General features: G+C 41.1%; 1 non-coding gene across 1 annotated transcript; it reads right to left on the bottom strand.

The window, feature by feature from the left end:
- Positions 1-61: 61 nt before the first annotated feature.
- On the bottom strand, positions 62-143 carry TRNAS-AGA. The gene has a single exon. It is a non-coding gene; the product is annotated as a tRNA-Ser (tRNA).
- Between the last annotated feature and the right edge of the window lie 21,372 nt (positions 144-21,515).

The raw sequence follows: 21,515 nt of genomic DNA, 5'->3' as shown, positions 1-21,515 counted from the left end.
CCGCCCGCAGTGAAGAGAAAAAAAAAAAAAAAAACAGCTACAGAGCCCTAAGGCTTTCGGCCGTAGTCGGCAGGATTCGAACCTGCGCGGGGAGACCCCAATGGATTTCTAGTCCATCGCCTTAACCACTCGGCCACGACTACGCATGCTGAATCTTTCGTGCGAGCGGTAATAGGCCTAACTCCCGGGCTGCCGCCGCGCCGGGCCGCGCCGGGCCGTTCCGCCCGGGCCCGCTGCCTCAGAACGGGCCGCCGTTTGACTGTGCGGGCTACGGTGCGGTAGTTAGGGCACGTCTCCTAGTTAGCGGTGGAGCGAAAGAATAAAATAGTTACACTTAATGTATTTGTAATGTAGTTCAGTATGTTGTATGTCGGTCTGTTCACAGCAAAAAGAAATGGCTACACTTGGCTAAGTCCCGTGGGAGAATCACAGGATGGTTTGGGTTGGAAAGGACCTGAAGATCATCTGGTTCCAACCCCCTGCCATGGGGGTGGCCGGTTCCAGCTTAGTCGCTGAGGGAAGCGGCCATGGCCCTCCGCTGCCTCCTGCTTGATGGAGGCTCCAGGGCTTCATGGGGTAGTACCGTAGCTTCCCTTTCCCGGGCAGAGACAACTTCAGCACGCAGGGTCTTTGTTTTGCACTTTGTTTAGTATTTTTGAGACAACACCCGTAAAACATAGTGTCACCTGGTGCTGTGTTGCTAAATCCAGACAAACGTAGGAGGTGCCGGTCACTGGTCTTCCCAATGTGTGCTCCGGCCTCCGCTGTCTTCAGAGACAAACAGAAGGTCAAACGTCTCAAGGTGAGCACACCACCAGCGTTGTCAATGGTGACACTTTGAGACAAACGATGGAGCTGGATGCTGTATATAGAATCACAGAATCACAGAATGGTTTGGGTTGGAAGGGACTGTAAAGCTCATCCAGTTCCAACCCCCTGCCATGGGCAGGGACACCTTCCACTAGAGCAGGGTGCTCCAAGCCCCTGTGTCCAACCTGGCCTTGAACACTGCCAGGGATGGGGCAGCCCCAGCTTCTCTGGGAAAGAGAGAAGAAAACAATCTGTGACATCACTGCGACATCACTGTGAATCTTGGAAAACACTGTGGCAAATGATTACATTTGATTAGAAACCCAAGGAAGCAATTTAGAGGGAAAGAGGGGTCCTGTTAAGCAAAACAAAGCATTGCCATCTCCTCAGGTCAGCTGAGACAGAAAGCTCAGTGCTTGCACCCTCCTCCCTGTTGCCAAGACCAGTCAAAATTCGCCAGCCCATGATGAAGTGGGGGCTGCAGTCTTTAACAGCTCCAAGTAAAGCCTCTTGGTTACAAGGTGTTTTACAATTCTCCTGGTATTCCAAGTAATGAGTTGCAAGCCCTATTTGAATTCCCTTGTACTTAAGCTTTCATTTAATCGTTCCATTTTCCTCCCCATGCATCTTGGGGCTCTGTTAATACCCCAGCCCATATCTGGGGGAGATGTGTTAGGCAGAACAGTTGTGGGCCTTCCCTGGGTTGATGTGATGGAAGAAACTAAATAGTGTTGATGCTGCTCCAGTACTTTTAAGTGGTCCCTTGGTCAGGACTCGGTGTCGTGTAGGTAAATTCAATCCAGAAGAAGTGGATTTTTGGGTGGAATTCTTACATTCATCTCTTGCAGCTGTGGAGAGTTTAAACTAATCACAACTCCCTTTGGTATGCTATCATCTCTGTAATTTGAAAAAGGATGAGGAGCCCACAGGCTTGGAAAATCTTGAAGAAACTCTTGTCCTGAAATACATCATCACATGTGGAAAAGACCACTTGCTGCCGCATCATCTTAAAGGAGCTTAAGAATGCCGAAATCCAGTATCATTCTGGCATTCTTTCAAATGGCCTTAGAAATCTGAGTGCATTCTCTTTTGACTGCAAAACAGCTTCTTTCCCTTTCCATCAATCCTGTGGCTGTCAATGTGTCTGTTGCGAGGTGCCAAAAATGTATGGAGTGACTATGGGATGATGGTGCCAAAGTCAGGGGTGCCTCAGGGCCTTCTTCCATGAACCCGCTGCAGCGTTTGCTCAGTTGGAAAGCATTTGAAACCAAAAAGAAAAAAAGAAAAAAAAAAAGCACAGACCTTTAAAAATCCTTAAATTGCAGAGTTTATTTTTGCACAGATTGCTGCCTGCTGGTTAGATCCTTGTTGTTCAGAACTTCTGAAAGGCCTGATGCAATCAAGGAGACTTACTGGGTGAAATTGATTCCAGACCAGCCCTTGGAATCACACTGCGGTGAATCTGACATAGTGGCCTTCAGCTAAGCTGTGGCCAGAAGAAAGGAGTTGAGGTCACGCCCTGAATCTTGTCCTCTCTTAGGAAATGAGTGAATTTGCTTGTGCAAATCATGTCTCCCACTGACTACTTGGGGCTTATATTGGTGCAGACAGAAGGGTTACTGACTGCTGAGGGCTGGAAAAGTACAGAATGACCCCTGTGATGATGATGCTTTTTTTTTTTTGCCTTTTTTTTGGGGGGGATAATTTCTCAGTGTATCCTCAGGAGGAGAGGACAGAAAGCTGGAAAGCTGTCCTGGGTGGAAGCCATCATGTTCTCTAATCCTCAAGCTACTGCAAGCTTTCTCAGCAGTGCTGATAAAACTGGATTTTGCCACCACAGTGGTGAGGACAAAACTTCCTAGGGCAGGATGTTAATTTGCCTCTTCTGTTTTCTCTGGAAACCAAAAAGAGCCTTAATTGCGGTTGAGTAGAGCTTTCCTCAGCTGTCTTCTCTGAATGATGAACTTTCCTGGCCTTGGGTGATGACAGAGGTCAGTGGAGCCAGGGAATACCACAGCTGTCATTTCCTAGTGCTACCCGCTGCCAGGCAGGAGGGAAATGATTGTAGGGAGGCACTGTTCTTTTTGATGTGGTGACGGCATGTTGCAGCCCTTTCTGCCTTCCCATCTCTTGCCCCAGCAGCTAGGGCGGTGGTAACGCAGTGATTGCCTTTCACCAATGTGTTCTGCTGCCTCCAGCAAATGCAGAACCAGTCCAACTCCTTGATCCCAGTCACAGGATATTGCTCTAATCCTGTTCCTGGTCACATTCCAGTATAATATCATTTTGAGTGATACTACGCTTATTATCCAGTAGTGCTACAGTGTATCAACATGAGCAAATTCAGGCTGGATATAGATTCTTGGCCATAATTTAACCACTAGAAAGAATTTCTCTGGATAAAATTATTCTGTGTAAAGACACTAGATTGGGAGACAACTTGAAAGACTGCTTGGCAGCAAAAATAGCAGCATGTGCAAGATTCCTCATATAATGTTATTCGTTTGTGATGTTGAGAGATGGCCTTGGATCAGAGGACAGTTTAAGCTGGAGGCCAGTTCAGCCTTGGACTTTACTGCTGATCCTTCCATCAAAGGTGCCAGCTCAGAGGGTGGATTTTCAGTTCGGTTTTCTGGCACAGCTGCCTCACCCATGGGGGACCAGACTGGCATCAGGTCTGGAACAACTTTCACTTACTTACAATCTTCCCTCAAATTAATCATTTCAGGGTTAGGGTATGTGAGCACCCACCACCTGATCCCTGGGCTACAGTTCTCTTGCAAAAGCAGAGATTCCTGAGTGACAGTGAGCCCTTGCTGTCAGGACTAAACATACTTTTGGATGTTTGTTGAGCCACACATGCTAATTTTCAAGGCAGTGTGACATCGTGGTGCTCACCAGGGGAAGCAGAAGGTTTTCAGGACAGTATACAAAGCAAAAGAATACCTGTCTGGGGACCTTTTAAGGCTGGCTTGGTCCTGAAAACTGCTTATAACCATGACATTTTGATTTCCATGAGGGCATAACAAACATTGGAAAGTCGTTTGTGGAAAAAACCTGTTAGCTTGTAAGGCTGTGTATCAAGGAGGTCGCACTTCCAAATCAATGATAATTATGTGTAACTTCAAATAAAAATGGTGTTGCCAGGCACTGTGTGGCTTTACTGCACCTGTGTTCTCTGGCACCAAGGGTGTCTGCCCCTGTAAAGCAGGGCAGAGGGAGGCAGATGGTGATAGAGCAGGTTAAAGCAGAGGAAACATCTCATCACAAGGAAAAAATGTTTCCATTTAAGATGGAAATAATAATTAGTGTAAATATACTGCCAGGAAGGACCTAAGCTGTGGAGCGTGAGTAGTAAGGAGCAGAGAGGACTGGGGGCTATTGTGGAAAAATCCTTCCTACGTGCTGCCCATCGCAGACCTGCAGAGAGAGACAAACAACATGCAAGGCCATCCTAACTGAGGAACACAAGAGCTGAAACCAAAGCAGCCATAGTGTTACATCACCCCTGCCGAGCTGGAAAATATTTTTCAGGGATTATTCTCTGGATGAGCTGTGAGCTGGGAATAACTAGCCCATAACCCATGGGGTCGTGGTGTGAGTATGAGTGTGAAGGGGAAGACTGCTGTTTGTGTGAACTCAACGCTAGTGTCCCACTCCTCAGCAGGGCTGATTCAGATTCTAATTCCTCAGGCCCCAGGATGCTGCATCTCAGTTGACAGGGTTGGTGTTCTTACACATCAGGTTCCAAGTATACTCCTTTGTTTTACTGCATGGCATTTGCCTAGCTTCCTTTTCTCACTGCAAGCATCCTGTGCAGTGAAAATATATGTTTAGGCAGAATTACACCTGTATAATATGAATGCTATTTGCATGTGTGATTTTGAACAGGCTTTTACAGTTAAAATGACTTAGAAAAATGTCAAGAGGAACAATGTTTCTTGCAGCTGAAAGCTTCCTTATAAAACCTCTCTCTAGGAGCTCAATAAATGCTAAAGGGAGATCTTCGTGTCTGTAAGTCAGTAATGAGGTTTTCATTTGGACTTGAAATAAACAGTTTTTTTCCAGTGTAGTTAATAACAGTGCAAGTTTTCGAAAGGGGGAATGATTAAAGGCAAAGTGAAAATTAAAAACTAGCACTCCACTAATTCCAACAGGGTCATAGAAGGTGAAAATCCAGTCTATCTCATTGCAAGTATCTGTTCCTTGCTTGGGATGTGAACTGGTAGCTCTTCTCCCTGCTCCAAGTTGCTTCTCCCAGCAGAGGGCATTGCAGGGTGACATTACTGTTCATTAGGACAATCTGGCAGGAGGTAAACTGAACTTCGAGGGGTTGTTTGGCCCATCTAAAATTTATTTTACTGACCTCCACTGGGAGAGTAGATTATCAGTCATTTAAAACGAAAAGATACTGCTAGCGAGCTCTGTTGTTGGAAGATAAAAGGAATTTTTCCTTGCACTCTAAAAATGCCTGGAAGAAAAAACTAGTGCGAGAAAGCATCGTTCTTTATGTTCTTTATGTGTCTCTATCACACAATTTGTTTTCCTGTTTTAAATGACACTGCAGGCTGAATTGCAAAGGCTTGTTTCAAGCTGAGAGCCTCTCGACATCCTGTAAAAACTAATGAACTATTCCCTATAAAAATGAAATGCAGAATTACAGTAAAAATTATGTGAGCAGCAAAGAGAAGAGAGAAACGTCAGCATCTGTGGTAGATGTGAATGATAAAATTGATTTTTAAAAGTGGATATAAGAAAGGAGATTTTAAAAAAGACGGGTGTGCTGTGTATCGAATCAAGAAGCTGCGGGGTACCCAGGTACCCATGGGCAGTGCATCGCTTTCAGTGCCAGGTTTCTGTCTTTCCTGCCATCCCTGCCCCAAGCCCTGCAGACCCCCTTCACCCCTCCATTACACATCAGGAGCACATCCAGGGGACAGACAATGCAGTAGCTGTTACACAGGGCAGCCCTCTGACCCTATCCCCACATCCTGGCCAGTCCTGTCCCATAACAGCAGTGCCAATCCACTTTCTGGAGGCAGTGGATTTACTGTACATGATGAGGTTAATTACACAATACAGGCAACCCATTAAGTTTCTGTCTGCAGGCAGCATTTAGTCCAGCTTGTTGCGTGGCCATCAAGCAAACTGAGTGGGCAAATATCTTGGAGAGTGAAGCATTGAGAGGAGAAGCATTGGGAAGCTGAGAGGTGTGTGAAGCAACAGTACTTTCTCTTGTTTAGCATTTGTTCTTTGGCAGATCACAAGAGGATTCAGCATGTTTGTAAGTCAGTACTATCATTGTAGTTTTACAGGTGGGGAAACTGAGGCACCCAGGAGGTTGTATCCTGCCTGAGCTCATCAGGTAAAATCAGGACAGAAATACTAAAAGTATTCCCATTTCTCCTTTTGATGAAGTCTTAGCTTAGTACATTGTACACTCACTGGGCTGCACCATATTTATATGCTGCAGTCAGAAACACTTGCAAAGTTAAAGTGCAGGTGGGCAAGAGTTAAAATGCAAATTCTCCCACCTTGATTTTTGATAGCGTTCTTCCTTAGGTTAGTTTACAGTGTTAAAACCAAAGGGACCTGAACAGAGCAAAGGTCCTGAATGTGAATTTCAATGAGCAATACTGAGGGAGTGGTTAGGGTATTTTATAAATACCCTAAAAACGGCTAATAGGCATTCTGCTCGGGAGGACTTGAAAGGACCGTAACCTTTCCTACAGTTTAACAACACATTTGTCCATAAAACTAACTTAAGAGAAATTCCCTGCATTCCCACACTGAACACTTAGCAGTCTTTTCAAACTTATAGCAGTAAATATAGCTTATAACCATAAAATTAAGGTTATGTGGACTTGTAACTTTTTATTTTATGCTAGCTCTGTGGGCCACTAGCAAGTTCTACAGAGGTTACTGTCCTGAAGTCTGCAACGAATTACATGAGTAAAGTAAGAGGAAACAAAATGCAAACCAGAAAACAACCCTCACTCTTTTAAACACTGGGTGTTTAAGGGGAGAAGAAGGGCAAACAAAGGCAAGGGGAATCCACCATGAAATTCACAACTTCTCATGCTCTACAATTTCAATTTCTTTTAATGTAGCTCTTCATGCTGTACTGGGGACTTGCTATCTTACATGGCTGTCATTGCACTCATGGGGTGTTTAATGGCTGCAGAACAACTAAAGAAAGGGTGACAGATTTCATATGTAACGAGTAATGTTTTCTTGTAACACTACTGATGAGATTGTGGTAACCTGTGCAGGTGAAGCTCAAATCTTGTGCAAAATTTAGGTTATTTTTACTGTGGTGTACTAAAAGAACTGGTTCCCATGTTGCTGCATCCTTGCAAATTGTAGTATGGATTGTGAAGTTACGGAGCCCCTGGCTTCTGCGGAAAATGTGCACTGCTTTTATTATGTGGTTTTGCAGTGCCTAGAAAACCTTTGGCTTTCCAGTAACGTAACTGTGAACTAGACCATAATAAAGATAGTCTGCTTTTATTTCAGTAGTGACTGTAGAGTCAAGGTGCCTCAGCTTTTGGATTCCTGAACAGAAACTCTTTAACGTCCTCTGCTTTTCAGAAAATAGGTGAGCAGGATTTTGTGGAAATCATCCCTATTTAGGGTAAATTTGTGACCTTCTCCCAGTAGTTCTGTTGTCTTGACAACTTTGAAGGCCAAGAGCCACCTAATGAACAGCTTTGTTTATCATGAAAACTTGCATTACTGAAATGTCTGTCTGGCTTCTGCAGTGATTACAAACATTTGGACAGCAAGGAAATTGGATGCATCTTTACTGGCTCAGGCCCTTCGCTGAAAGAAATATAGCCACAGCAGGAGGGGGCTAAGGAAGGGAGCAATTAATTCAGTTTTCCAATAGTATTGCAACAACATGGGCATCATAATTTAAAGGCCTTTGGAACAGTCTTCTTCATTTCCTCCTATCCCGCTCTCTCAACTTTTTGTCTTGATCTGGCTTTTGTTCGCTTCACGCAGCCTGCCAGACCAACCCCAGCCTGCCTGAACCCAACCAGTTGGTCCCTGACATAATCCCGAGTGGTGACCTGGGAGGCCGACCTCAAGGTTTACCGGGCGGAAAAGGACCCACTTGGTTTTAAAGTGCTGGCTCTGTTTTGTGGGGAGCTGGCAAAGTATGTTTTTCTTTTCACTTTTATAGCTTGTTCCAAAGTCCATGGAGGATACACAGCTGGCTGGCAATACCACAGCTAATTCCATGGCTGCAGAGTCTTAAAAATCCTCTGGTGATGATGCTCGAAAGCAATGCACAGGAGTAGTGCACACTATGTAATATGTATGCTGCCTACAGACCTGTGTGCTTTCCACAAATGCACAGCATTTGTGAGGTGTTTCATTAATCTGTGATGGAAATAAAGCACACATTTCTATAGATACCAAGTTCTAAGTGCTCCTGATCTATGTCATTTTTGATTTTACCTCACTGCTCCTTTCTTTCTGTATCTAATGCCACTGAAAGTGAATGACACCTTCCAAACCTCTTTTATATTTTGGAAATCGCTTGTGTCTGGGAGAGAGCAAGATGTTGTTTTGAAACTCTTGAAGTTAATATTCGGATTCCAAATGAGTTAATAATTTTCTTGTTTGGTTGTTTGTTCGTGATAGTTCTGTTTTCTCTGGAGTATGTATTTTTGTGGGCTTTCTTTTTATTTCTTCACTTCTGTGGGTTTACCAGTAGTCTGAAAAAAAGTCTACATAACAAAAAAACCACAAATTTACTGAAATTTCATCTAAATCACGACCCAGAAAAGCAGCATGAAGGGAAATAAACAGTAATAACCCTTATGGAACTAAGCTCATTTTCTCTCTTCCGATTAAGGGGAATTGCAGACATAGTATATGTGTCTGTAGTAGCAATCCCAATGATAATTCTATGAAACATGGAAACTAGACAGATATCCCAAACGCTTTCTGGTAGCTAGGGTGAGGTAGTATGTATTTTCGTGTTGTTGGGTAATGTCTCCCACCCAGTCTTTACATAATGGCTGCCAGTGAGCACTGACATGAATTATCTTCCTGTGAGCATGACAGAGCTCATCACCTTCACTCAACTAAATGTCAGCTTTTTCTAATAACATAAACAAATCAGGGTGTCTGCAGCTGAAGGTCACACTCCAGTTAGATTTAGGTACCTAAAACTCTAGATGGGTTTAAGCACCTCAGGGAGGCAACAGCATCAGAGAGGTACGTTTGGAGATTTTGCAAATGGTGCCTAATTCTGTCTTAAATCTCATATTTCCTCAGTTGCCTGCAGTTCTGCAGCTAGGCAGGCTCATAGCCATCTGAGTCCCAGCATCTAATCCAGGTGGGGATCTAGAACTGGGTCTCCAAATGGAAAAGATCTTCGAGATGTTTCCAGAGCCCATCTCTCAGGGACAACATCAATAAATCCTGAAAAGAATGGAAAAAAGCTTCCTTTCTTTCACAGATTGTGGCAACCCTAACCATTCTATGATTTTATGATTCTATATCTTCTTTTATGACCTCCCCACCCCCAAAGCCTAGAAATTAATGCCCTTACTGAGGATGCGGAAAATCCAGGTTCAGTTCCATCCCCTGCTAAAAACAAAATAAGATCCAGAACTATTTTCCCCATCTATTTTGGGAAAAGGATTTAGTCTTTCTTGTTTGGAGAGGTGTTTTCAGTTCGTCTTCTGGTGCAAAAAAAGAAACCAAGACTCAATGGCTACCATTTAATGCTCATTAGTTGTTATGTTAATGGAATTATCTTTGAGGTGCTTTTAGGGACATACTTCTCCAAAAGTGTTGAGTGATTTTTTCTTTCATTGAATAATTAATGGATAGGAAAACATCTCTGTAGGCCTTGGAGCACAGACTAGAACAAAAGTGCCTCTTTTTCCAAGTGGGTATCTCAGCAGGATACATAGCATGCTTGCATGATTTTCACCTGAGAGCCTGGAGGGATGTCTTGTGGTTAGGCAGGGAGCTTGAACCTTTCAGACAGAGGAAAGAACTGCTGAAGTGCTCTATCCAATAGGTTGCTGTGTAAAACACTGATGGTAGGATCTCTGTACACCAGCTTTTTAAAGACCATAATGATATGTAGCTAGTTTCTGAAAGAAGGGCTTCAGGAGTGACTCTGGATGTCTTGATCTCAAGAAGGGTGCTCTGCAGCACAAAGAAAGGAGCTTCAGCAATGGGCTGAAAGGAGGTTGCTGATACTCTATTGCTGCCCATGTTTCATATTAGCTCTACGTGTATGTCCCATTGGTGCTGGGAGTGTTGCGATCCCTTCCTGGGATTTTTGACTCAAACTGCACACGTGTGATGCTCAGTGGTGGAAAGGTGGGATTCTATTTCAGCACCTACAATTCAGGCACTGTGGCTTTTGGCATTCAGTTCTTGCTTCTTGTATTGTCAGAACCACAAAGTTGCCTGGATTAATGAATCTTGCTTGCCCAAGTCTAGAGTTCAGATATGGAGCTGCTCGTGTCTATTTTGATAGGTTGGGATTAATAAATCCCAAGGGGGCTTGGCTGGTCTTGCTGACTTTATCACAGGCTACATTCATCCAAAAACCAAGGTGGGGGGAGGGAGGAAAAGTCCTCCAGGAGAAAAACGGGGAAGATTTGCTCTTTCTTGGAGACCAACATGTGCGCAGATGTCTATGCCTACCACCCAAGCACCAAGCTGCTGTATGATTCTGAAGGCAAGTTATTAGTTTTATTATAGTTTTAAATTTGCTTCTATTATTTGTTTTTACAAATGCCAATGCCATATCCATTACGGGAAAACCAAGACCAGCCAATGAAAACTGAGCTGCAAAAGCAAAGTTCTCCTTTGAATGTAAAATGGAGATTTATATAATCATGCATTTTATAATGGTTATGATGAATTGTGATTGTTTTCCAGGAAAGAAATGACAATATCTGCAGAACTGCACCTGCAGCAAGGTTATATTTTCTGTACAGTTCTGATGGAAAATGTGAATCAAGGATTATTACAGTTTGTTTTTCTTTTCTTTCTTTATTTGGTAAGTCATGGGTTTTCCATTATTTATTAGAATTCCTTCAGGATAACACTGGAGTCTGGAGTACTAAATGTGTTCACATGCTCTGGGGTACCTGCATGTAGTTTACACGCAATTTATGGGAAAGAAGATAAGTGTTTGAGAAGACTGAACTCTACAGCCACTGGAAATAGGAGGAGGAGAAATTTTTACAGCTGAATCTTACAGTTAAATCTTAATCACAATCACATTGGTATAAATCCATAGTTACTCTCCAGGGAGCTTAATGGAGTCCTGACCATACTGCTGCTGAATTAAATACAGTTCGTGTTTAGTATGTTGCAAGCCATCCTTTGGTGGATGTATGCAAGTCCAGACAAGTTCACAGGCAGGATTTCAGTTGTCTTTTATAGCACTATTTTCTGGTGCCTTGCTGGAGTTCCTGGTAACCAAAGAAGCATAATACAAAGCTATGGTACAACTCTAGAAAATACAGACCTAAGAGAAAAATGTAGCTAATGAAAATATTACAGAAACATGATACTAAGATTAACAAATGCCATTAGTCAGGCTGCCAGCTCTATCTAAATACTCTGTCTAAGTAATGACCCTTGAAAGAAAATGAATAGAGTATTTCTGAAGACATTGTAGGACCTATCCAATATAACATTTCATAGGTTATGTTTTCCCCTTTGTGTGCATATAGTCAGGGAAGAATATACCACATAGGAAAACTAGTGAGCCTAACACATTTAACATCATGGCTATCCCTGGCATGATTTCTGTAGTTAGTTTAAAATTGTGTTCCACGGACTTTCAGTACTTTCTTTGATTTGCTGCCAATATTTACTTAAGCAAATTGAAGAGCTCATGCTATACTAGGGTAGAATGAGTGATAAATTGCAAAAATGCAGTAAATGTTACAGCTAACATTTTTCCAGCAGAAATCTGAAGAACTCAGTCTCATGGCTGATAACTTTAACACAGTGAAAGGAAAACACATGAACACATAATAGTCAGTAAGTGAAAGCTTCTGATAGAGGAGACAGGTTCAAATATTTGCTGCACCTGAAGAGATTTTGGCAAAGTATTTTCACTGGGTTCACTAATCACAGTTCATTTGTGTTCAAAAGAAAAGCTTTGAATCCTAGAAAATGTTTACCAAATAATCTGTTCAAATATGAAAACTGAGAAGCCAAAGTCTCTCTACAAAAAAGTGCCTCCAGCAACAGTGTTTGACTTTAGGATAGAATATGGCCCATTGTAGTTCTTTTAGCCTATTTTCTTGTTGGAAAATTTGGATTGCTTGCATTTGTTTGTGTGTGTGTGTGGAGAAAAACATCACAGAAACAGTATTTTCAGGGCTGTGAGGCATATAATACAGATGATATGGACCAGAAGCAAATCTTGAGCTGGTACATTCTGATTCTGCTGCACATCAAATCTTGGTTTTAGTTTGTTAAAAGTTTGACAGTTTCTGGGAATCTCTTTAAATGCAAAAAAGAGATGCATGATCTATTTTTATATGCATGATATATTATTGTATGAAGTATAAAAATAAAAATAATTTGAACTAGATTTAGCGAGATGTATTCTGTCTCTGGATTTATACTTGCAGGAACATACTGTGTATTTCTGCAGTTATAGTGGATAATCTGAAGATACATGTGCTACTTAGTTCACATTAGAGCTAGGTGAATATTGTACAAAAATGCTCATTTCAACAAGAGAAGATGCTCAGTAAAGTACAGAACTGATGAAGTCTGGTATCCCATTGCCTTGTTACTTCTCAGCGGAATCTTAGCTATTTGACTGAAGCTGTCAGTCTAATTAGATTGTATTCTCAAACCTTTTGATGGTTTACATTAACATGGGGATACCTAATGACTTTTGCTGAGAGGCTGTTCATTAGGTCTCATCACAGATACTTGTTATGCGTTTGTACAAAATTTTGTAAGAAATGCGTATTGTGAACAGAGACAGTAGGAAAAGAGGGCAGTACATAATTGATTTGATTTTGCTCCTCTACATAGACCTTACAGTGATGTAAGGATCAGGCAATATTGTCACCAGGTGGGGTGGGTGAAACTAGATACAGCCATTGAATAGTAAATAGCATAAAACAAATAGCAAAAGAAAGAACTGAAGTGAATCGCTTGAGAACAATCTAAACAGCTGAAATGTGTTCACTGACACAGTTATTTGAACAATTGTGAATAACAACCAAATGAATTAAAGTCAAAGCTTGTCCATAATAATTCACAAAGAGAACAAAAGGCTTAATCCACTAAATAAAACACTCACTATGAAAAGCTTGCCCAGCTCTAGTTCATATATTGTAAGAGGTTGGCTAAAGATATGCTTTATTACCAAATTCGGATAAGGGTACAAGGGAAATGCTGCCTGAGGACTTTATTAAAGGAGCTATGGACTATGGGATCTGAGAGTGGTCAATAGGTGAAATAAAGGTATTTTTACAATTTTGTGACTTTAGTGTAATAAAAAAAGGATGTAACCAGGAGAACTCGGGGGAGGAGGCTGACAGACCAAAGTCAACATAAGACAGAGTTCAAAAAGATAAAACATCTTTTGGCAAGCTTATTTAGACATTTTAAACTGGAAGGGTGAACTATTATGGACAGTCCCTCCCTTCCGCTATTATGCAATGACTTCCACCCCATTTTCCCTTGGTAGCCCTCAGTGTCAGTGGACACTGATCACTTGTGAGTTTAAAATGTCCCTGGCACTTCATTAGACCTCACCTGATTCAGATCTGTGAAGTTCCTCAAAGCAAACTCCTGCTTCTTCGGAGTGCTGGGCTAATCCTCCTGCTGTAGACAAATGCATGTAGCTTTACTGTGATAACTTCCTCAAGGTTATGTTGACCTTAACTAATGAGTCAAGTGGATAATATCCTGGTGGGGAGGGAGGGCTTGGTGAGGGTGGATAATGAAAATCCTCTCTCAGGTTCCCTAGGAGACCACAGAGAGGAATATTTACACACAGAAAAGTAAGAATATGCATTTGGAAACAGTCTTCATCACCAGTGTGTTACTTTCTGGTGGAAGACTTGCAGGGTGCTGCAGTCAATGTAGCTTGCATCCAAGTCCAAGTCAATGAATTACAGTGCTTTCTCTGCTGAGCAGGACTTCACATTTCTCAGTTCTTTCACATACAGCAGTTTTAAGCAGTTTTAATAAGATATAACTGGGAAGGGATCATAGATTTGTCCTGAAAATGTCAGTCTTTTGAAATGGAAACTTTATTAATTTGTAGTCATAATAATTTCATACACCTTTGCAAATCTTAGGCACATCTTCTGTGGAGCAGTCTTTGGACAATGCTAAGAGCCCCAGGTGCTGAGGTAAGTTACTAATCATACCTAGAGGGAGGCAGTTGCTCACTTGCAACAGCTGGCAGAAATCACTGTGAACAAAGAGACAGGTACCTCTTTTTTGGGTGGGAAACAAGAAGAAGGAGGGTATCCACAAGACAAGAATCTTTGATGATTTCTTTTATAACTTTCTCCCCAGTTCTCTTCCACTTTCTTAGTCATTCAGGGGCTCCTGAGTTTCCCTCAGTGCTGGATGGTGAGTTCAATACACAGGGTTTCATTCACAGCAGGATACTGAAGGACTATGGTTAGTTAGCTTATTTTCCTTTAGTTTTGTAGGTAATTTATGCATTGACTTCTCCAGTTCCCCTCCATATTCTCCAAATTGATCCAAGCTTATATTATTGTAGTTCTGCAGCTTCCAGGCTGTTTCTGTTAAAGGCTAAAAAGCGCATAGATGAGCACAGATTCATGAATGATGTGTCCTGTCTGGTTTCAGATTCCAGATTACCTCTTCTACCCACCCTGCATCCAGGGCACTCACAGAAACTGACTTTGTATTTCTGAAGACCAGACAAATCTGGGTAGGAAACAGGTTGGTCAAATGAAAAAAAAACCAAAAAAACCCTCAACCCTAAAGCCCAAACCAGTCCTCCCAGAAATCCAAAGCAAAGCACAAATTCAGTAACACTGGAACTGTTCTGTGACCTTTCACAGGTGGGAGTTGAGGAATTAAAGAAACCTTAGAAAACTGAGGTCATGTCTGCTCAGCCTAGACACTAAAAATCCTGTGGTGCTTTACATATTAGGTGAGGATTTATCCCCATGTCCTGACTAAATGTAAACTTTTTTCAAGGGCAAAGGAGGATGCCATACCCTGATGAGAGGCTCTTCTCCATCCTGGAATTGTCTGCATTTTGATGATGCAGCTTTTGCCTTTGTGTAAACACACACACAAATGTATACAGAAGGACTTGGGTATTGCAGGGGGCTTTGTACACAAAAGCAGGATTCCCATGTTTGTACAGAGTGTGAACAGGCTTATGGCCATGGCTTGTGAAGTATTTTGGGTTCCTTTTTTAGATAATCTTCATCATTTATAATTAATATAAGGGGATAGCCAGCAGTGCAAGTAACAACATGTAACAGCTGTTGGGCTTAATTGGGCAAACATTCTTGTTTTACACAAGAGAGTCCTTTTGACTTCATCAGAACTGTTAGCAGTATCAGTGATATTTACCAATATTAAATTCAAGTTGGGAAAATCATTTAGGTCTGAAAAAGAATTTGCAAATATACGGTTAAATTTGCCAGAATATCTGCAGAGCATAACTTTGATTTATCATTAATGTTTGCCAAGTTCTGTGCTAATGGGTCAGAATTTCTCTCTCCTATTTCCTAATTTAAAAAAATCCCTACACAATTTTATTTCATCTTTTAAAGCACGTAGACTCTAGGGATCAAAATAGCTTGGACTTCTATGCTAAGTTATACCAGAGAATAATTTGTGTTGCACTGTAGCATAGACTTTGAATAGTTGCTGTTTCAACAGAAAAATAAAAACCATCACTTAATGTGTAATTAATAGTTTGGCATTTCCCTAAGGCTTTACCCAGGACCCTTTCTGTTTCTGTTTTGTATTACTGAACTCCCTTGCTAAATATTTCCAGATCATATAGATTTAGATAAGACATGTTCCAGAACTTATAACATTTTTTATTTTGACTTTTACAGTATTTATTAGTGTAATGAAAATAATACTTTGACAAGTCCTGAAATAAATGGTAATATTCAGCCCTGGATAGCTAAGTGAAATGTTCAGTGGCTGTAGTCCATGGGTTATTTAACCACGCGTGCGTTGGAGACATAAAAAGTATGACAAAAATTTTAGTGCAGATTCCTTAAAAACCTGTGACCCTCTCCTTTGACCAAGGCCATGATCCTGTAGTTAGAGTAGCACAGAAGGACATTGGCAGACATGAGAAATGTCACTGAAATCCATGGTGCTCTCCCAGGGGTACAAGGAGACTGCAGGACTGGGACTGAATCTACTAACGCGGACCTTTTGAGTGCTGTTGTGGCATTCTCCAGGACTACTCTTATCAGCTTCTATGCATGATAAAAAGGTGTATGAAGACAATTCATTGAGAACCCTGTAACTCAGAAATGGAATAGCTGGGAAAACATCAGAAATTCAAAGATGTCAAAAAGCCAATTATGATAAATTGATACGAACACCTGCATTCCTAGAGATAATTTCACCCACATTCACTGGTAGGTATGAAATTATTGAGTCCCCTTTCATACTTAATACTATATAAATCTGCACTACTTCTGATGAACATAGAAAGGCCCATTTCTGTGTAACAGATTGTGTGGTTAAGGCCTGTAAAACCTTAAAGGCAACATTTGTCATCTTTGTTAAGCTTTTAACACACTTTTGAGACTATTCAAAAAGAGCCATTAGAATCCAGGCTGGAGCTTGGGATGTGTGTGCATACCAAAAGAAGGGCTTTGTAGAGCTCTCTGGCCAAAATGAGCACATTCTCTCCTTTACGGGGCAGATCTCAACTTACAGCTCCCTAGACTATCTTCACACCACAGTTCTTTTCCCACTGGGTGTAAGTCAAGTGGTCTTTACCTCCCCTCCCTTTTGTCACCCATACAGGTTCACAAGGTAACATTTAAAACTAGAAACACCAGTTCAAAACCAAGAGCTGATGAGTTTCAATTTGGCAATATAAAGAAGTGATATTCAACATTTCCCAAAACAAGTATTTATTTTGCTAAATGAAAAGTTTCAACATAAAAAAATAATTCCTCCATTTTTAATCCCAGAAAAAATTATTTTTCCAAACAAGATTGAAACTCATTTATAAGGTTATGCTCTTCCCAAAGTTCTGTTGTTTGATACATTTATTGTTTGTCTAAAATATGTCTGAGTTGCACCAGATTTGCTATACGATGACTTCACTTCAGCAAGGCTGATGGCCATAAGGGTGCTTTCCTGACAAAAACACTTGAACTATTTTAAGTAACTTAAAAGTATTTTTCTCCTCTTGGTCCTTCCAGAATAGGCCTCGCTGAATATACATTCAACTTTTCACTTCCTAGGGGAATGCCCACTTTTTTGTTAACGTATTCACGTGGTTGGGTGTGATTTGTTTAATGGGAAGCTTCATAACTGGAAGAAATTCCCTCCTTCCTATCTTTTCCCAACATATACTTCCATGTGTACGTAAAGGGTGTGTATCTGGCTTTACAAACACATGGAGAAGTTTGAGACTCATTTGATGTTAATTCTGAGCACCCGTTATTTCTTTCTTCAATATATGGAAGAGCAATCAGTTCCTTGTTTGGTATCACAGGCATTGTCAGACACCATCTGGGAATGATCATAGCATCTATGATTGGAAATCCCATGTTTTACTCTACCTTTCCTGTAAGAATGTCAAACTTTAGGTGTTGGTCCACACATTACCTCGAATCTTTGCAAATAACTTATCTTCCTAACAGCTCTTCAGAACTCTGTTCCTTTGCAAAAGCCATGCACCTTGCAAACTAATTGGATCTGAGTGTAATGAATCTGAAAAGAAATCAGCCAACTCTCAAGTCTACCATCCACTAGAGTATATGCAGAACATCCAAACTTTATCATATCTTTCTTTCCTCTGGTTATTTCTTCACTACCGCTACCATTATGTGATCGACATCAGTAATGATGCATTATGAATCAAATGAAGTATATTTCTTGACGTTTCGGAAGCTAAGTGATGGTAAGTCATACTTACCTGTTTATGTGTATGGAAATTTTGCAATATTTTTGAATTGCCGAAGATAGAAGATTTAAATCTTTCTGATTTAGTGTAATTAAAACAATAAATATAATATTAAAGTATGATTAAAACCCTGATGCCAGTAGAGATAATATATTACCAAGTCTCCTCCAAACATGGTTTCAACATTGTTATCAACATGTTGATAAACACTATCGGCATGTCTGTGCAAGTTATGCTTTCCTTGGTTTGTTCTGGTAATTGAATTCCTCTGGGGATTATGGGGGAAATTTGGGACTCTCTTGTGGTTAAAAATTCAAAACTATCTCAGAGATAAAGAACTGCGTTCATGTAACCTTGAAAACATGTCCTGGTTTCAGTTACATGTTCAATTTACACTGGCCATGTGCACAAAGTTGGAGCATGCTCTTTTTAGCTTCAAAAAGGAGAAAAATATTCTTAAAAAATGAATGCAGTTCTTTATCTCTGAGATAGTTTTGAATTTTAAAGTTTCTAGATCCTACATATTTTTGTGTCTTGCTGGTTGGAAATATTCGTATCTGAATGAAGGCCTAAGATATGCTGCAGCTTTTGCTTCCCTAACGGTTTTATGACTTAAAGGTAAGCAGCATTTAGGTGGGCAACTGTCCCAGCTGGGCTGGTGCAAGGTGAGTTCTGCTTGTTTAGGTTTATCCATGTGGAAGCAGCATTCTGTTGATGCAAGGACTTGTAAATTTTCCATAACTTGTCAGAGTTACACTGAAAGAAGGTCTTGATTGTTCATTTTGGTCAAGAGCAGGAAGATCACAGATGACCAAAAGAACTGTCTTCTTATTCACAAAACAAATAGCTCATTCAGTTGAGCTCTGTGTATAGGAAGAGGGAAAGGATGGAACCAACAAATCCACATTTACTTAGAACTACTAACAACAGAGCTTGAGGTAGTTGTCTAACTGAGGAAATATAATTTAGGGTTCCTCCAACTGCAGATTTCCTTGGGTCCTAGAGTCCTTTTATCAACAGCCTTTTCACAAGCCTTGCCCTAAGTCCAAGTCCATGACTGGCTTTGGAGAATAGCTGAGGGGAGAGGAGGGTAAAGACATGTTAGGAGTCAAGAAATCAGAATCCTTGTTTAAGCTTGCATTTTGTGTTTCTGCCTCTTTCATTTATTCATGTTGCAGGCATCTTCAAAGGAATGGCAATACTTTATGGTACACACTAACAGATGAGTTGAAATGAGTCTTTCAAAGAAAGGGTCCATGCAGTGTTAAAACAACAGCCAATTAGACATGCTCTATAGGAATAATTCAGCAGAAAGATTGAAACAGATCTGGAGGCAGCCATAACTGAAGAACACGTGTGGAATAATACAGATGAGCAAGTGGACCCTTTCAGGTCCTCCAGGTTTGCTCTAGGCATGCTGGCACTGCCAGTTTTGTTTGGCAAGCCATCGTTTTTGCAAGTGGGCTTGAGAAAGAACATATCACAGTAAAAATCTGAAAACACTTGAACAACCATGGTTTACCCTCATGTTCTTTTCCCTGACATCCTGAAGCTTAACTGAAATCTCTGAGTAAAAAAAAAGTGATGTCTGAGCATGGAAAAAGCCAGCAATGTGTCACAGAATCATGTGAGAGGCTCGAGGGGAGAAAACAGAGCCTTTACTGAATGCTTAGCTACTTTTTCCCAAGCGAAAATACAATGGCTTCTATGCTGATCACAATTATGCTGTTATAAATCTAATGATTTCTTCTGTGTTACCTTGGATTTACAGCATTGTAACCAGCCTCACAGTCTTTTTGGGTCTGCTGCTGCCAAGGAATTGTATTTTCTCACCCAGGCACACTCAGGAGACTTCTCTCTGCGTTGTCACCCAGCAAGTGGTCTATCTTCTAAAGATAACGCATGAAGATACAGCATGTTCAATTCCTGCTTTCTTTAGTGAATATTCCTTATTTAGTCAAGGTTAGGAACAAAAATTTGTGTCTAAGTGGCATCTGAATGTGCTTTGCAACATTCTATTTTGATTTTGAAGTTACCAGGCTAGTTTGTTGAAGTTTTCACCCAGTCTTTTGACAGACAAACCCATTGGCTTTGATGCGAGGCTTATCTGTATCAGAGCTCAGCCGCAAAGCTATAGGGCTGGAAGGGATCACAGAGTGTGTGTCGCCCCCACCTCGTACCATGGCAGGATTCCATGATAGCTGTGTATGTCTAGTTTGTTCTTAAAGACCTGCACTGTCTTTCCCAATAGATTGAGGCTCTGGTCCACTGCTCAGACTGATCACCTCACAGACTGATAACTCTTCGCCTCTTTCCCTGCATTGCTCTGAAATCTCTTTTAACTGAAAATAATTATTTCATCCTTTCCTCTGTGGCCACGGAGAACAGTTCATCATCTCTGTCTCCAGCAGCCTTTTTCATAGTGGAAGACTCTTATCATGTGTTCCTTCAGTGTCCTCTTTTCTAGACTAAACAAACCCAATTCTTTCAGATTTTCCCTCACAGGTCATGTTTTCTAAACCTCTTAACATTCTTAGGTTCTTTTTTTCCTGTGTAAAAGAGAAGACAGTTGTTCTGGGAAAATTATTTCCCTAGCATGTGGCCATACTGGGTTTCTGCTGTGAGATGTTTTCTTCCTTCCTAGAGAGAGTGTTACCCACCTTTTGAGTTAATTCTAGCCTGAAGGTCTCATGTTATCTATCGTTAGTCTCTGATCACTATCACCACACTGTGCAGTAGGGAAAATGAAAGTAGAAGGGTGAGGAAGTATTATCAAGTAGGGTTAATATGTGCTAATGTGTGCTACGTTGTACAGATTTAGCATATAGAGGGCATATTGATAGAGAAGTCTACACATTTCATGGTTTTCAGGAAGCCCATCTCTAGGAATCCCTCCTTAAAAAGGGAAGTGAAGTGGTACCCTTCTTGGGAAAGCCTGGAGGATGGACGTGATGAAGTCACCCTCTGACATTATGCCAGTGGCATTTCTAGATGAAGAACTGGTCAGGCTTAGCGCAAGAGTCCAGAGTTAGCTTGGGTCTCCACTAGCTTGAACATGTGGAGTTCTATGTTCTACTGATTTTTGTACCTGAAGCTTGAACCCCTCTTTTCTCTCTTCCTCATTTTAATGAAGTGCACCAGAAAATGCAAGGGTGATGAAAAGCCTCTTGAAGTCCAGGATTTTTTTTTATAAGCCAAGGGATCCCAGCCCTGAGATCCCTTAGTCCCATGGCTAGTCAAAATAAAGTTATATTAGCATTTTCACATTTCCTTCCCATGGGGGTGGGAGACTAAAAATTGTCTTCAAATATCTCCAAATCCATTATCATATTTATTCATCATCATCATCACTTATTGCCCCTAATTTGGTAGATCACATTTTCCATCCTTTCTGACTCTGGCATTGCTGAGTGGCTGCAGCCTGTTGATTCTGGCCTGCAGTATTTCTGTGACAATCACACAGCAATTACTCTAATGAGTAACATTTGCCACAGGCTTAAATGCTGATGGGAATACAAATCCTTACAGGTTCATCCTAAATCTAGGGTTACCTCTTAATTAGCCCAATTAATTTCTG

This window comes from Strigops habroptila, chromosome 1 (genome assembly GCF_004027225.2).
Source record: "Strigops habroptila isolate Jane chromosome 1, bStrHab1.2.pri, whole genome shotgun sequence".
Classification (NCBI taxonomy): domain Eukaryota; kingdom Metazoa; phylum Chordata; class Aves; order Psittaciformes; family Psittacidae; genus Strigops; species Strigops habroptila.
This window is presented reverse-complemented; position numbering and strand designations above follow the sequence as displayed.